The sequence below is a fragment of the Ambystoma mexicanum genome, chromosome 13 (assembly GCF_040938575.1).
Source record: "Ambystoma mexicanum isolate Mex_15411 chromosome 13, UKY_AmexF1_1, whole genome shotgun sequence".
NCBI classification, from domain to species: Eukaryota; Metazoa; Chordata; class Amphibia; order Caudata; family Ambystomatidae; genus Ambystoma; species Ambystoma mexicanum.
The window spans coordinates 699,985,959-700,003,996 of NC_090938.1; the positions used below are offsets into that span (position 1 = coordinate 699,985,959).

At 50.4% G+C, this 18,038-nt stretch overlaps 1 protein-coding gene across 6 annotated transcripts in view; it reads right to left on the minus strand.

Annotated features, from left to right (window-relative positions):
• Positions 1 to 18,038, minus strand: part of LOC138521742 (RING finger protein 225-like) — a 155,730-nt gene that overhangs the window by 33,101 nt on the left and 104,591 nt on the right. For 2 of the 6 annotated variants that reach the window (XM_069634791.1, XM_069634790.1), the window contains exon 1: positions 4,374 to 4,541. The exons of the other annotated variants lie outside the window; for them this stretch is intronic. The gene's annotated coding sequence lies outside the window, so the exon portion shown is untranslated. Of the gene's footprint in view, positions 1 to 4,373; positions 4,542 to 18,038 lie in introns of those variants that run through there. 6 annotated transcript variants of the gene reach the window in all.

Genomic DNA, 18,038 nt, shown 5'->3' on the forward strand with positions numbered 1-18,038 from the left:
ACTGCAGCCATGCCTGAGTGTATAGCCACAGGGTGTGGACTGCAGCCATGCCTGAGAGTATAACCACAGGGCGTGGACTGCAGCCATGCCTGAGTGTATACCCACAGGGTGTGGGCTGCAGCCATGCCTGAGAGTATACCCACAGGGCGTGGACTGCAGCCATGCCTGAGTGTATACCCACAGGGTGTGGGCTGCAGCCATGCCTGAGTGTATACCCACAGGGTGTGGGCTGCAGCCATGCCTGAGTGTATACCCACAGGGCACGAACTGCAATCATGCCTGAGCGTATACCCACAGGGCACGAACTGAAATCATGCCTTAGCGGCCATACCTGTGACACAGCACTCCTGCTGACAGCACATGGATGGCATGGCCCATGATTAATGCACCCCCCCCAACAGGGTGCTGCTCTCCACAGTCCCCAGAAGGTACCCCCGCCGGCCTGGCTTTATTAGTGCACGGAGGTTCTGGTCTGTAGCGACCCTCCCTGCCGAGCAGCCCAGCTCATAAGGCCCAGACTCATCACCTATAGTAGCTTTGATGTCCCGGGTAATGCTATATGTGAAAGATTATGGACCTCGACCAATCCTAGCATATCAAATCCGCACTATGACGGCGGTCCGAGCACGGCCCTGTCGGCGCACCCCAACATTCATTGCAGCATGGGCGGCTGGGTTTAGAGAAGGGCCCGCCCAACCTTCGCACCATTTCCGGAGGGAAGCGGAAGGACGAGCCCCCTCGGAAGAACCAATCCCAGTGCAGCTGGAGTCGCAACGGCGGCGCAGCCGCTCCTGGTACCTGGGCACTTTGCGTGCACCGTGTCCTGGGTGTCACACATCACCGAGTGAGGAGGAGCTGGCACACAGCGTGCTCCCGCTTGCGCTGCCCAGTGCCCATGACACCATTTTGTTAGTGTTACATGTGGCCCACTGTGCATTCAATGTCGTCTAGATGTGCCCTGGTGCTCCTTTACGCATATTCCCAAACACACCGTCATTGGCACATGGGTACAGTTGCATGGCACAAGCTGGCTGATTTAGGCAAAAGTAGCTCCTGGTAGTTGCTGAGGTCCAGCTAACAAAGCCTCTAGGCGCTGCATAGCTGGCAGTAATGCTGATCCCTACAGCCACTGGAACAATTTACCTAAGGGAAGTTTGTCATCGTGGTTTCAAGCCGCTGTGAATAACCACTGTTCCTACAACGCTCTTAATGTTATCAACCTCGAGAGGATAAGCGCTCGAGTCAGTCAGTCTAGCCTCAAGGCGCTATTCAGGTCCATTTCATTACAGAATGTCACACTGCAGCCGGGGGGGGGTGGTCTTAGACAACCAATGACAGGTGCATTGGCCACTGTTAAAAATCATGGGTGACGTTTGAAGCAGTGGGAACTGCATCGAGAATCGGGATGTCTATTGGAACTTAAATACTGACTGCAGTCACTCTAATGTCACAGGTCTTGCAAAGCGTGACCTGCTGTATGCGCGGCTTCTTGGCGCGACATGCCGCACGAGAAATGGAAGGGTTGGAGTTAGTGGGTTAAAGAGTGAGAGGCAAGATGCTAAGATCATGAGTTGGGCTGTAGCCCTTAAATGCGGCGGTAAACCGAGTTACCGCCGCATTTAAGGGTCCACCCAATCGCGAGTCTGGGGGTAAACATGCCGGAAAAGTGGCAATTTTTGGCACAATTGGGGACTAACAGCGCCCAACCCCTGATAAGGCAGTGTTAGGCGGAAACCTGTGCAGTTCCCTCTGGGACCACTGCAAAAGATTTAGGACTACAGGCGTTTGGCGGTGAACCCACTTGGTAGCAGTCTGTACCACACAGATTCACTTGGTAGCTGTGGCTGAGCAGTCAGACTTCCCTCAAGAAGAGTTGAGCAGTATGTGGAGTATACAAAAAAGGGCAGTTTTTCACAGCAAGGCAAGCAAACACGCAACGAGGCTTAGTGTAAAGATATTAAGGTATTTATTTATAACGAAACATCTATGGAAAACACTATGGCAAATTCACGGCAAACAAATCAAACACAATTACTCTACGAAGCAGAAAACGATCAATCCCCCTAGCAATATTTTGACAAGTCTAGGTTCTACCGGTATCACTTATTTTCAGACAGAGGTGTATACCTCAATCTAGATGACACTCTAATATTAGTTAGGACGGGCGAGAAAAAGATAGGCAGGTTATGAAATCAACACAGTTCAATCCTTCACAGATAAAATGCAAGGCACGAAGGCAAGAATCACAATAGATCGTAAAGTTCAGAGGCCAGGCCCACTCGGAGAGAGGCAAGGCGCGATGTCCCAAAAAGTCTCTAGTGGAGATGCATTCAAGTCTTTGTAGCAAATGTTATCGGCAGATTGAACCAGTTCAGAACAACAAACGAGAAAAGCTTGGAGGCGACCCAACGGAACGGAGAGGATTAAGACACCTCACTCGAACCGATCGAAAGGGAAGCCAGGCGGACACGGTACCTTGTTGTGGAGGGCGGCTACGGCGAGGGCAGTTGTTTCTGGTGGTGGATGCACGTCGGGTCTTTGCCAAGAGTAGAGATGATCTCGTCATCGAAGAAAAGCGAAGTCCGGTGCACCACCAGGGAAGAGACCAGCCACGGGGTGCTCTGTCACAAGGCACCACCTTTTGGTCGCGGTACAGGGGTAGTGGCTATCCGGTTGCCGAGGTGCTCTACACGGGCAATTCGACCACTGCGTCCTGAGGCAAATAAAAAGCAAAGGGGACTGGTTGTTCCCACCAGTCAGGGGAAGAGACTCTCCGGCAGGGAGATCTCCTCTGTCGTCGGGAAGTGGTGAGTCGGTTCCGCAGGGCTCCACCGGAGGTGTCGTCGTGCAGGTCGGCTCAGCGTTACCCTCGTCGGATTCTTAGGTGCTGTGGCGACTTCTGAAGATCCAGTCCCAAAAGCCCTGCTTTTATGCAGAAAACCCCCATTCATTCAGCCTAGCTGTCAATCAACACATACTAAGTGGTGAGCGGGGAGGCTCACCACTTGGGCCAATCACTCCAGAGTGCGACCGGAGTTGGCAAGGCAACTCGGTCCAGGGTGCCTAAACCCCCTCCACACCCCTGTGGTAACCCAGACAGAATGGCACCACTTTGGAGGGTCTCTGTACAGAGGCCCGCCAAAAGTGGAACAAAGGGCTCAACCTTTGGTTTAGGAGTCACAGAGACGAACACAGACGCCATTTTACAAACCGAGTTCTGGCAGAAAATACCATCCGATAAACTTATTTAAGACAAGTAGACCGGTGGTACGTTAGAGATTAACGAGAAAAAGTATCAATCTCCAACAATGGGACGAATCCCATAGGGTTATGTTCGGGGTCGGACATAACAAGTAGTTTCCACTGCCACCAGCCAAAACTCGACGAGGGGGGACGGGACAGTGCCCCCTCGAGTAACAGATCCAGGAGTAATCGAATTACCCCTACTAGTACGTCCACAATAAGATGGTTTGTACTAGTTCTGTTAGTAAATTTAGGTCTAGTAAAGCCAATGGTGACTTTACATGCCCGGGGAGACAGTAGTCAGTCCCCGGGTATGGAGTCCATGGTGGGGGTCCGCTAGGACGCCCCAGTGTTACGGCACGTAGGGTGCGGTGTAACACACATAGAAAAACATATGAGACCCTATGGAGTAAAAGACCCCATAGCCCATCGAACACATTGACATTTCAAAGGAATTACACACATACATGTCCAAGAGTGGGAGAAAAAGAGTCTCACTCTTGGCAGGATGGAAAAAACAAACTCCAGAAATCCAGCAAAGCTGCTGGGGGACTCACTAGGTTAGGAAATTCAGCCTAAACAGAGAATTCTCCCTAACAGGCAGTAATACCGCCGACGGGTGGGCGCTAATGCTAATAAAGTTGGGGCGGTATCCCAGTCGGAATACCGCCCAACTCATGATCAGGCCCTCATTGCGCATGAAAATCAGAAGCACCTGTGCTCTCTGTATATTACTAAAAGTCTAAGGGCCTGATTCATGGAATTTTTTTGCACGGTGCAAAGTGACTTTTCACCACTTTTGCACACATGCAAAGTTGCTTAGAACTGCAAAAAATACACTTTGCAACGGCCCTGGGTGAGTTGGGGTACGCACGTGGGTGGTGTCCCAGCGGTGGTGGTCCCCTCTGGGGGCACAGAGAAGCCGGGGAAAGTGGTGGCAAGTAGGGCGAGTAGGTGGACAACGTGCAGAGTTTGGTGGAGCTCAAGGACCGAAAGGCTAGAGCGAGCCCATGGCTTCATCCCCCACGCAACACTTTCCAATTACTACGTTTTCAATGGACAGATGTATTGTGGGAGCTGGAGCGATTGAGAAGAGAGAACAGACATTGAGGACATTGAATTAAACATACCGTTCCTTAGATTTCCAAAAGAAAAGTCCGGGTCTGGAAAAAGGATAGCGGCTAGAAGCCAGCTGTCTCCATTGGGCACCCCAATGAAGATGGCAAGTCGTCCCCGGCTGTGTATTTGCTCCTGGGCCGGTGAACGGAGCCACCTGCGTGCGACTCCTCGGGCTGCTTTCCAGGCGGCCAGTGGCGCGCAGAGGCGGAACGCCTGCGTAATGAGAGCGAGGAATGCGGCCCGGCGGGTCCGGAACCGGCTGCGCGAGGCCCGGCATCCAGGCGGGAGCGTGCAGGTCATTGATTCAGGTCGAGCGGGTGACGCCATAGCATTTATTTCAGTGACGTGCTCGCTCAGAGATGTAAACTTCGGTGCTCATGTATGTTGCAGGTCTGGCGGATTGGTGAGATATTTCGGTAAACGGGGCGGTATGCTTTTAATGACTCATGGGATTTTCCACCATTTTTTACGTCCGGTCCATTACCGCCAGCATGTTTATGCTGGAGGTAGTGCTGTGAATTCCTATGGAAAACTTGGAATTACCACTCGGTGAAAGCTGGCAGATTCTACAAGAACCTTTTGTAAATGCCTCCCGCAATTGTTAATTGCGGGTGGCATTTACACGTATCCACCAAAGCAGTGGAAAAGTGAAGTGTAAAGGCGATTTTGCCTGTGTTTTACCTGTCACTTTCCCACTTTGTTGGTGAAAATACTTTGAGCCCGATTCATGCAATAGTGCTCAGCAATCCCACAAGGCCTGCACAATGAGAATGCCTGTGCGCGCGCCTGTGCGCAGACGTTTTTCTGCGCGCTCTCCATATTCATGGAATCGTTTGCGCAAAGTAACCGTGTGCACAAGTCGCGGCCGGAACACCCCTGACACGCCCCACGCAAAGCAAAAACAGCCAGAAACACCTACCTTTGCGTGCTCCCCAGGCGCAAATACATGCACCCTCAAAACAGTGCGTGGGGTCCCCAACAAGCAGGCCTGCATCTGCGGGTTCCTGCTTGGGGTCCCCATAAGTGTTACCATCTCCCCGACAACATTAGTACGGTTTATCTTAACTCGGGTAAAACTCAGAAAATCTGTGTGCAAACCTCTGTAAACCGTTCCTGCACCTTGCTACACTGCGTACACTCACCCCTAAGTTAGATGGAAACCCCGGCTGCATACATGAACCCGTAAGCGTCTGTACGCCTGCCTTCGGGTGGCAGAGAGTATGACGGCTTTGCAGGTGATCCAAATGAATAATATAATGAGGAGGTCCCAGGATGGGAACGGGGGTGTCCGTGTGACATGGAGTCATAGCCTGTACCCCTGGGGCAGTGTGTCGGATCCAGCCTGTATCCCTGGGGCAGTGTGCCGGATCCAGCCTGTACCCCTGGGGCAGTGTGCCAGACCCAGCATGCACCCCAGGGGCAGTGTGCCAGATCCATCATGCACCCCAGGGGCAGTGTGCCGGACCAAGCATGCACCCCAGGGGAAGTGTGCAAGATCCAGCTTGTACTCCAGGGGCAGTGTGCCGGATCCATCTTGTACTCCAGGGGAAGTGTGCCAGATTCAGCCTGCACCCCAGGGGCAGTGTGCCGGATACGGTACCCCACTGTCAGTGTGTCAGTGTGCATGCACCCACTGTCAGTCTGCAAGATCCAGCTTGTACTCCAGGGGCAGTGTGCCGGATCCAGCCTGCACCTCAGAGGCAGTGTGCCAGATCCAGCCTGCACCTCTGGGGCAGTGTGCAGGATCCAGCCTGCAACCTCTGGGGCAATGTGCAGGATCCAGCCTGTACCCCTGTGGCAGTGTGCCAGATCCATCAAGCACCCCAGGGGCAGTGTGCTGGACCCAGCATGCACCCCAGTGGCAGTGGGCCAGATCCACCATGCACCCCAGGGGCAGGGGGCCGGATCCAGCCTGCACCCCAGGGCAGTGTGCCGGATACGGCACTCCACTGCCATTGTGTCAGTGTGCATGCACCCACTGTCAGTCTGCAAGATCCAGCTTGTACTCCAGGGGCAGTGTGCCGGACCCATCTTGTACTCCAGGGGCAGCGTGCCAGATCCAGCCTGCACCCAAGGGGCAGTGTGCCGGATACAGCACCCCACTGTCAGTGTGTCAGTGTGCATGCACCCACTGTCAGTCTGCAAGATCCAGCTTGTACTCCAGGGGCAGTGTGCCGGACCCATCTTGTACTCCAGGGGCAGCGTGCCAGATCCAGCCTGCACCCAAGGGGCAGTGTGCCGGATACAGCACCCCACTGTCAGTGTGTCAGTGTGCATGCACCCACTGTCAGTCTGCAAGATCCAGCTTGTACTCCAGGGGCAGTGTGCCGGATCCACTTTGACCTAAAAAAAATGGTTGCATACCACCATGTTAGGCTGCACTGTTGGCAAGAGCAAGAACCTCACCTCAGAGAGGAAAGAGCCCCTCCTATCGGTTGTATCCTGCCTGCACTGCGGAGCTTGCAACGCCCACTTGAAAGGTATCTGTGTAGCTACCGGTTTCACCACCTAGCCACCAGCTCATTGTTCCTCATTACGAGTTTGGCAGCATTAGAAGCGGTAATACCGCCGAGCGGAATGACTGTTCCCGCCAGTGGTAATCCTCTGCCTGAGTATGGGTATTTGTTACTTCCAATTCTGAAGGTGGCCGTGTGTCCAGACGGAATGCAAAGAGCCCTCCAGTGTCCCCATTCCATGCCCGGGAAAGCCACACTGTGCCAGCTGGAATTCTGGGATTCATAGTCCTGAATTTAAAATGGAAAAGACAAAACTACAAGTTCAGAGAATTCCAAGAAGGAGGGCCTTTCTCACGCATGGACTTGGGAAATTTAAAAGCTCCGAGGGCAAGGTAGGAAGTTGAAAATAAAAACCTAGCTGGAAAGTAATTACAGTTAAAAGTATGTTTTGCCAAAAATGCATCTAGTAGGGGGTTCTAGATTGAGAGGGGGTGTTCCATAGCAGTGGGCAGACGTTTTCAGGGAGACATAACCGGGCGTTCAGTTCAGCGTGACATATCCCTTGAAACCAGTGTCTCTGGGCCCTCCTTATGCTCGTGTCTATATAGAAGGTCGCCCTGATTTGGGGGTGTGGGCAGTGGGTCGAGGACAGGGGTGCAATAAAACCTACTTTTCAGTGTGAGGCCATGCTGGTGATGGGAGGGGTCATTTTAGAAAACTGGGTGGGACAAACCTGGAGGCCTGCCCCCTCTATTCAATCCCAAGGGTTGTCCTGTGTGGGGCCTAGGTAAGCGCAATGTGCCAGTGAGAACAGCCAAGTGATTGGATTTAAAGATAACATACACAATTCGTTACATGCCAATTTTTATATCTAAAGCCCAGGCATCGGATCAGGCATCCCCCCTTTAAGGAAAAGCGACCACCAGGGACAAGACGGTGGTATAATGTGTCACTACCCTTCCTTCTCCCACCCCCCTTACTCCTACCCTCTCAGGGACGTCATTTTATCAAAATTCCAAGTGTAGCGGAAGTGACATCACACGACCCTTGACCTCTGATGACATTACAGGAAGTGACATAATTTGACCACACCCTGCAGTGATATTGCAGGAAGCGATGGAACACGACCTTTCACCCCTTGACAAAACATGAAGTGGCAACACATAGCATTGTTCCTAAGTACACTACAAAAAATATGGTTACGATATCACTATAATGTGATGTACATTTCATACAAGAATGGATCACCCTATGTATCGTTAGGATCAGTGTGTATAGACCCATATTACCAAATTACTGTGAATGCATGGCAAAATGATAATGATGTGGTATTATATAGCACTTATGCTTAAGCACTTTATATAGAAAAAAATATACACCCAATATCACAGAACCTGTGTTGGTACTCATTTATCGACCTCAGAAGGATGAAAGGCTGAGTTGAGGTGTTCAAGAACAGCCTAAATCAGTGACTCACCCCCAGAAGTGTGCCTGAAATACACCTTTAATGAGTCTAGAAATTATTGTGTAGAATTCCAGAAAGACACATTATTTGGTTTCCTATTCTTTCTTATTTAGGGTCAGTGCTGAAAGTGTTAGAATTGTGGCACCCCTGTTCTTTTTTTTTCTTTTTTTTTAAAGAGGCCTGAACAAGAAAGACAGCCACTTCAGAAGTAAAGAGCCACATGGAGCTGGCCACAGCCCAGGAGCTTTAAAAAAAAGACTTTCATTTTTATCTTTTTTTTAGAGGTAGCAAGGGAGATCTCAGAGGTCGCAGTTGCGACCTCTGGCGACCCCTAAATGACGTCCCTTACCCTCTACCCGCCAAAATCCGCTCCTCAGCTGCGCATTACACACAAGCACACGCACACGCATGCACACAACTTTCACTCACGCATTGCAACATACCATTCACTCGTGCCACTATTCCCTGCGCACTCACTCGCTCACTCACACGCGCAGCCCGTGCACCATTCTTCATGCACTCCTTCACATGCACACTACATCATACACATTCCATGCACACGTGCATACATGTATATGGAGCTCACATACAACAATGCTTCCCTCCCCTCGCTGCTTGACGAAGCACAAGTGCGCACACTCAGTCCCCTCCCCTCGCATGCGGAAGAACACACATGTTGCTATATGTTTGCTCGCACCCGTGGCTTTTGATTTTTGTTAGGCAGACAGGTGAGGGAAGCCTTTCCTGCAACTACCAGCTTTTAAGTTTTGCTGCGTTTGTGAGAATCCATTTTTGTGCACGAGCACACTATTGGCCTGATTCAGAGCGTGTTTTCGAGTGGACTTTTTGCATTATAAAACGCCTCTATGAATTGGGCCCGGACATTTTAACGCCACCAGTTTCAGGAAAGACTTCCCTCCTCTTTGCTTACCAAAAAGCAAGTGCGCGCTTCAGCAGCCCCCCAACCCCTCCCATGGATGTCATGCGTTCTTTCACACGCACTTGCTAGAGGTGGGGGAAGGCTCGAAAGCCACACATTTCAGGAAAGACCTCCCTCCCCTTTCCGCATAACAAAAAGAAAGCGTGGAACCCCCGCCTCTCAACTCACATTTCGGGGGTGGGGGGCTGGTCGGGGATACCTGCCCTGCTCCTGAAGGGGGTCCGTGATTACACGCCTTGTTGCCAGAACAACCCACCCACCCAGACCGGAGGCGATTTCCCCCTCACCCCCTCGAGTGACTTCACAAGGGATACCCGGCCGAGACAGTCCAGGAAGACCCGCGAGAGACGGCAGGGTGAGGGCACCCCGAGACCAGCCAAGTGTGATGCAAAGACCTCAGACCCGTTTGGGAGCTGGTGGCGGAGAGCCGTGTGCGCGTGCCGCGCATCACACCCCAGCTCCCTAGTCCACTGCACAGGTGTGACTTGCATCACTCGCTGAGTGATGCACGGCGCTCTTATCACAGGCTATCAGTCACGTATCGAGTGCTACCGAGCCAGTCTGCAGAGGAGCACAGGAGCGCACCTGTCACTGTCGGGGCATTCCAACACACCTGTGCAATGCCCGGGTGGGGGCGGGACCCATAAGGCGAGCAGCGCCCACGGCCAATGCACTACTGACACCTGCACACAGCTCTGCCTATGCACCTCGGTTCAGAGAGCAGACAACCACTCAATGCAACGCTGGGGACAACGAGCAGCCCTGCCACTGCTGCTCAGCCCTGCCCAGCAGAAGGCCTTGCTATGCCAGTGCTGAGACCTACACACAGCTGCGCCAAAGCGCCTCAATCCTGCCCGGCAGAAGGCCTTGCTATGCCAGTGCTGAGACCTACACACAGCTGCGCCAAAGCGCCTCAATCCTGCCCAGCAGAAGGCCTTGCTATGCCAGTGCTGAGACCTACACACAGCTGCGCCAAAGCGCCTCAATCCTGAGCGGCAGAAGGCCTTGCTATGCCAGTGCTGAGACCTACACACAGCTGCGCCAAAGCGCCTCAATCCTGAGCGGCCAAAGGCCTTGCTGGACCAGTGCCGAGACCTACACACAGCTGCGCCAAGGCACCTCAATCCTGAGCGGCAGAAGGCCTTGCTATGCCAGTGCTGAGACCTACCACAGCTGCGCCAAAGAGCCTCAATCCTGAGCGGCCGAAGGCCTTGCTGCACCAGTGCCGAGATCTATCAGAGCTGCGCCAAAGCGCCTCAATCCTGAGCGGCAGAAGGCCTTGCTATGCCAGTGCCGAGACCTACACACAGCTGCGCCAAAGCGCCTCAATCCTGAGCGGCAGAAGGCCTTGCTATGCCAATGCCGAGACCTACACACAGCTGCGCCTAACAGAGCTGTGCCAAAGTGCCTCAATCCTGAGCGGCAGAAGCCTTTGCTGCACCAGTGCCGAGACCTACCACCGCTGCGCCAAAGCACCTCAATCCTGCCCTGCAGAAGCCGTTACTGCATCAATGCCGAGACCTACCACAGCTGTACCAAAGCACTTCAATCCTGAGCGGCAGAAGCCCTTGCTGCACCAGTGCCGAGACCTATCAGAGCTGCGCCAAAGCGCCTCAATCCTGAGCGGCAGAAGGCCTTGCTATGCCAATGCCGAGACCTACACACAGCTGCGCCTACCAGAGCTGTGCCAAAGTGCCTCAATCCTGAGCGGCAGAAGCCCTTGCTGCACCAGTGCCGAGACCTACCACCGCTGCGCCAAAGCGCCTCAATCCTGCCCTGCAGAAGCCGTTACTGCATCAGTGCCGAGACCTACCACAGCTGTACCAAAGCGCTTCAATCCTGAGTGGCAGAAGCCCTTGCTGCACCAGTGCCGAGACCTACCACAGCTGCGCCAAAGCGGCTCAATCCTGAGCGGCAGAAGCTCAATCCCCGAACTACAGCACCCCATGCTCTTCTACTACTGAGACCCACATACATCTCTGCCAGTGCACCCCAATCCCGAACTACAGCACCCCATGCCCTTCTACTACGGAGACCCACATACAGTTCTGTCAGTACACCCCAATCCCGAACTACAGCACCCCGTGCCCTTCTACTAATGTTATGTTATGTTAGCGGTAGTTGTATTGCGCACCGTCACCAACAGAATTGGTCCTCAGGCGCTTTGGCGGATCTGTAAACAGGAAGGGTGGGTAGGGTTAGTCCGGAAGAGGGGAGAAGGAGAGTGGGAGAAGTGGTGTGCTGTTGGCAGCTTCAGCTCGGTATACACCGAGTGCTGGCCTTTGGTGCTAGTATCGGATCGGGCGAAGGCCTCGAGTGCTGTTGGTGAAGTTTATGTGCTGTTGGTGCCGTGTGGTAAAGTGCGTGCGGATTGCTGGGAGAGAGATGGTTGTGTGGTTTTGTGTGGGTTTAAGTATGCAGAAGATTGAGGGTTGGGTTAGTGGGATCAGTATCCTGATTTAGGTACTTATGGTTCTGTCAGAGTTGTATACATGTTGGTTGGGATGTCGCTGGTTCATCGTGGGCCGACTCGCTTTGGTGGAGTTGCGCTGATCCAACTGTATCCTATTGAGTGTGATTTGGATTGGTGGGTGCGTCTGAACCTGATCTTCAGGTGTGGGACCGGGTGGGTGATATCTATTCTCAGGTGATCTAGTGTGATCTTGGTTGGTTGAGGCTTTGAATGGTTGAGGGTCGGGGTTGTGTTGATGTGTTGTCCTAGTCGATCCGTCTTGGTGAGCTTGTGTATTCAGACATTCGTATCCTTCTGTCCTGACTGGTTCTTTGGTTTCTGTGGGGTGAACATCCTCAGGACTGTTGTTTAGTTGTAGTTTGTGTGGTGGGGCATTGTTTCCTGCTTTGTATTGGTGGACCGTGTGTAGTGATGAACATTCTGTTTCTCACCCATTGCATTGGGGCCCATGGTGCAGTGCTTCCTTTCCCTCTCTATGTTTTGTCCTTAGGGCTGTTGGGGAAGGTAATAGTTAAGGTCATGGTTCTCTTGATGATTCGTTATAGTCTTTCTGTTTTAGTTTGCTATGTTTACTGTCTTTGGTCGTATTGCGACTGTCTCCCGTTTTGTCCTTTGGTATGTCGTGGCATATTTACCTCGGCTTTTCCCATTGATTGATCAGTGTGTATCGCGGTCGCTCTACGCTCATTGATGTTTTTAGTTATCTCGGTGCCCCTGTGGCCAGACTTTCTAGTTATGACGTGAAGAGCCATGTTTTGAGTAATTTCCTGAATCATAGGTGGTTTCTTTTGTTACGTATGTACTTTGGAAGGTCATTCCAGGTTTTCGGGGCTAGGTGAGAGAAGGAGGATCCTCATAGTTTTCTTTTGTTGTAGGGCTTCGGTTCCAGGCGACCCCCATACAGCTCCGTCGGTGCACCCCAAATCCGAACTACAGCACCCTGTGCCCTTCTACTACTGCGACCCACATACAGCTCTGTCAGTGCAGCCCAATCCAGAACTACAGAACCCCATGATCTTCTACTACTGAGACCCACATAGATCTCTGCCAGTGCACCCCAATCCCGAACTACAGTACCCCATGATCTTCTTCTACTGAGACCCACATGCATCTCTGCCAGTGCACCCCAATCCCAAACAACAGCACCCCATGCTCTTCTACTAATGAGACCGCCATAAAGCTCTGTCAGTGCACCCCAAAACCGAACTACAGCACCCCGTGCCCTTCTTCTACTGCGACCCACATACAGCTCTGTTAGTGCACCCCACTCCCGAACTACAGCACCCTTTGCCCTTCTACTACGGAGACCCACATCCAGCTCTGTCAATGCACCCCAGTCCTCAAGTACAGCACCCCGTGCCCTTCTACTACTGCGGCACACACACAGTTCTGTCAACGCACCCCAATTCCGAACGACAACTCCCCATTCTATTCTAGTGCTGAGGTCAACATACAGCTCTGCCAAAGCACCTCGAGTGCGAGCCGGGAACAAGCCCTTTACAGTGCTTAGGCAGACAAACTCCTCTGACATGGGACGAGTGGCATTGCCAGGAATCAAATCTAGGAGGGTCGCAGAGGGGGCAAAGACAAAAGTGGTGGGGGGGCGCTTATGAAAGAGACTGTGTAAGGTCACATGCAATCCTGCAGAGAGGCGTTTGTGCACACCAACTACCCACCCCGCACTGCACCTCGCATCCCATCAGAATGCAGGCACGAAACCATTCAGTGACTAATGGCCCATCATTGCGTCACATTCTATTTGGAGGGGCTGGTCCTGGCTGCAGAGGGAACTGAACTGTTTTGTTTGTTGTGCTTATGAGTCAAGCCGAGTGCTTATGAAGACTTATGACAGCCTCCATTCTTTCTTAAGAGGAGAGAAGGCAGCCAGGCTGCAGTCAGCAAGGTGCAGGAGTGCGCCCCCCCCCAGGCCTCCTCCCGGACCCACCCTAGCGACGTCACTGCATAGGCCCCAATCCTGACCTCTAGTATCCCATGCTTTAAGACCTTGGGGGTCATTACGACCCAGACGCTAATTGCGCCAACTTTACCACCATGGTGTAAACTACGTTTACACCATGGTGGATGGCGGATTTACCGCCCCATTCCAAGGTGAGTGGGGCGGTAAATCCCCATTTTCCCTTCCCCATTCCCATTTTTGCCCCATAGGGCATAATGGGAGTGGGGAAGGCGCTAATTACGCCACCGTAAATTACTGTGGCGTAATTAGCATCATGGCAGGTTAGCGCCATGGATTTTAACGGCTGCTAAGAGCAGCCGTTAAAATCAGAATAGGCGTTAAGGGTTAACGACGGCGTTAACCCTTAACGCCTGGGTCGTAATGAGGCCCCTTGACATTCTAAAATATTTAGGGCCTGATTTAAAAGGCATTTTTCAATGGGATTTTCCCATTCAAAAAGCCTTTTGTAAATCGGGCCCTTAATGGGAATAATGCCCGGTTTTGCTTTGCTTAATGTGCTAAAGGTGGCAAAACAGAAACCATGTCCCTAGAAACTTTGCACCTTACATGTTTCCCAATCCCCGAATCTAACCTGAAATACTACTGCCCTTTGTTGGCCCAAACTATCCATTATTTGCAATGCTCCTTCATTTTGCAAACTCATAATACACCTGCATCAAACATCGCCACAGGTGTCAGACAACTCTGAACCCCTCCTTTTGTTGAAAATTCTATGTTTTTTCTGGAAAACCATATTGCAAATGATTGCCCTGGCGCATTTTCTTAAGTTCTAAAATGTGTAATGTCCTTCGTCCTCGGAGGATCGCTCAGGGGCAACGTGCTCACCTTGGAAGTAAGACGATACGATGCAACAAAGGTTCGAACCCCAGGTCCGCGCTTAGAAACCTCTGGGTATTAAGCGTGTTATAAATAACCTCTCATAAAGCGCACTTAGGGCCTGGTTCCCAGACTCGCTTTGGAATGGCGCGATTCTCCAACTCTTGCAGAAGACGTGGGCCCCACTCGTTAAGCTGCTCAGGAAGTGCCATGGCCATCGGGCGACCCACAATGCCAGCCACTTACATTAAGCGCGCTCCTGCATTTCTGAAACCTTTATTTGGAGCAGTGGCTTGTTTGGAAACACTTTTCTGTGGCTTCACAGGTCTGCAACCTTTGGCTCTCCAGATGTTTTGGACTACAATTCCAAGGATCCTTTGCCGTTGACTATATTGCTAAGGATGATGTGGGCTGTTGTCCAAAACACCTGGAAGGCCAACGCTGGCAAATTCCTGCGTTATGTGAATAGCAAGTACCCTATCCACGTTATGGCTTTTAGTGAACTATGAATCACATCAGCAGGTGTGGTTAAGGGGTGTTTCATGAGGCGCAATCCGTGAGTTGCAACCCCACAAGTGGGCCGCTTAGAGAGACTGCACACTTGGGCCAGACTATCCTTCATTTGCACTAGTGCTAAACATCTAGCACATTCTTAGATAATACACAATTATCGCAATAATGAGCGCAGCCTATGCCCTCTCCCACTATACAGGACTGTGAAGCCGAACAACATCGAAGCATATGGTACGTATACCTCACACTACGTCTGTGGATACGGGCCGCAGGCACGGCCAAACATCCATGCACTGTAGAATGCAGCTATCGCTATGCTCATCCGGTCTAGCAGCGCATATAGCCATCCAGACTGAAACACCTCATGTGCCTCAACACCTCTGCCACTAGCATACAGCAACTACCAACAAAAAGAAATTCGGTATAGCTGGGCACACATCGACTCTCTTAACAATAGCCCTCTATCGCAAAGCACCAACCGCACCAGCGTCCACCCACATGCGGTTACCAGACATTTGGTCGAAAAAAATTGGTCGACCAGACAAATGGTCGAACCAATTTGGTCGAAAAGCAAATGGTCGAATTTTGTACTTTTTTTCTTTTCACCCCCTTTTTTTTTTGTTTGGGGGGGGGTCCCCCCAACCCCCTTTTTTTTTCTAGAAACCCCTTTTTTTTAAAAACGAAAACCCGAAAAATATATATATATAAATAAAAAAAAGAATTCAACCATTTGGTTTTCCACCAAATTGCGTCAACCAAATGTCTTTCGACCAGTTTTCATTCGACCAAATGTCTGGACACCCCCACACGCCTGACCTTTCTGGGCTACTTAGCCAGCCAACAAAGTCTTAGACCGGCAAAAATGCACACATACATCTCCTAATCTAAAACTCGTTGAACCTCCAGTACGTTGACTATGGTCACCGAGGGCGTTCCAACCACAAAGCGCATTGAGGCCATACAAATGGGTAGAGAGCGCTATATAAATAACCATATACAATACAGTACAATAATGGAGCAAGCAGGTTTGGTCACAATCTGTATTATCTAACAAAGTTTGCACTAGCGGAAAAATAAATCTGATCGTTACTTTGTGCAATGTTTGAAGAACAGTATAAAAAGAAAGTGTTTACTACAATTTTTCCTCATGTTACGCAGAAAAGTTTGCACATAAAACAGTCTGCTTCATTTTTGCCCTAGTGAAATCAGTTTCGGGCTAAACCTGCTTGCACTAGTTTGCATTTTCAAAGCAGCAAAAATGCAGCTAAATTCCTTTGCTTTATTTTTAGTGCAAACTATCCCCAAAACTAGCCAGTGACATTCCACGGCCCTGGAATTCCCAATCTGTACATTCTTCCCATTAAGCCTGATTTTATGGCGATGGGGGGGCTTGAATGCCACTTAAGAAGCCCTGCACCTGGGCACTTGTCGCACATGCCATGGTTGCAACTCTTGAAAACTATCCTGCAATGTCTGAGACCTTTTGTGGCCCAATCGCTTGTGTTGGGAGACTGGGTGAGATGGGGGAAAAGCAAAGATGGGTGCGCACGCTAAGGGCCTGATTCATCAAATGTTCAGCCCTGGTGCAAAGTGACTTTGCACTGGTGCAAAGTGACTTTGCACTGCTAACCTACACCCTGCTTCACAGAGCAGAATTGTGCGCACTTGTTTTCAACTCCCAAAACAACCTGTAACTTTCATTGTATTTGTACCTTTATGGGCTGACTTAATGCTGCTTACTATTAAGGATAATTTGGTGACTTCAATCAGGATTATGCAACTTCCAAGCACTGTAATAATCAGTGTCACTATTATTACCTTTTAGGCAGAGTTTGTATGCAGTACCCTCTGGGACCACTACACACAACTAGGACTACAGGTGTAAGCAAAACCAACCTTTGGTATAAGTCTGTAACACACCGGTTTTGGTAACGAACTGAGCAGCCAGGCTTATCTCAAGAGGGACTGTGAGCTTGTAAGGGTGTTACATAAATGTCTACAATCACATGTATTCAGATAAGACACTTAAACTCAAGGTTTCTTGGTAAAACACTTATTAATTTATTACACAATCATTTATAAAGCATTCACTATTTGAGGCACCGAATATCACACAAAGATTATACTACAGTACTGATTACTAAGCAGTTGAGGTCCCTTGAAGTAGGAGCAAAATAGCATGGAAGTAGGAGCAAAAGGGCATAAGTTTATACAGCGAACATCACAGTTACTCTAAAACAGTGCAACAGTGCAAATAGTTTGAGTTCACCAGAGGAGTTGATTCAATGCGATAGGTAGGCCAAAGTCAATGGGCTAGTGTCTTGTATAAGTAAAAAGGGTTCTGGTATTTAAAACAGAAAAGTCTTTGCCGGTGGTCGGTCGAAAAACCGAAAAAAAATATCGAATTACAAAAATCTCAAAAAAAAAAATCTTGAATTATCTATTTATTTATTTATATGTATTTGTGGGTTCAGGTAAGTATAAAAAAAGGGTAAAATAAAAAAACAATGAAAAAAAGGGGGTTGGGGGAACCCCCCATTTCGAAATAAAAACGTATTAAAAAAAAATTCTTTTTTTTCGAGATTTTCAATTCGATATTTTTTTTTTCAAGATTTTTTTATTCGGTTTTTTGACTATAAACCGTCTTTGCCACGGTTCTTAGAAGTAGTTAACGGAAGAAAGTTTTGTATGTCGGGTCACAAGCTGACTAGGTCTGCAAGTTGCCAAAGTTGTACGCACTTTCGCAGTGAGAGGTAAATTCTCTCGGTCGGGTTTTCACAGTACCTTATATTGAAGAAAAAGATGCAGCTGAAGACTTCTGTTCTTAGCAGTTCCTGCATATCTTGTTGTTCCTGAGCCTCAGTGGGGACAAGAGGGAGGACATCAGGGGACTCCTGCACTGCACTGGGACTGGACACAAAGCTAGGAAAATTGGCAAATCTTCGAATCCGTTTGCTGTTCTTCAAGCACACAAACTGGTGTCCTTCCCCCTGGTTAATCCTAACTACTCTGAGAATGGTATCCAAGTGGCTTAC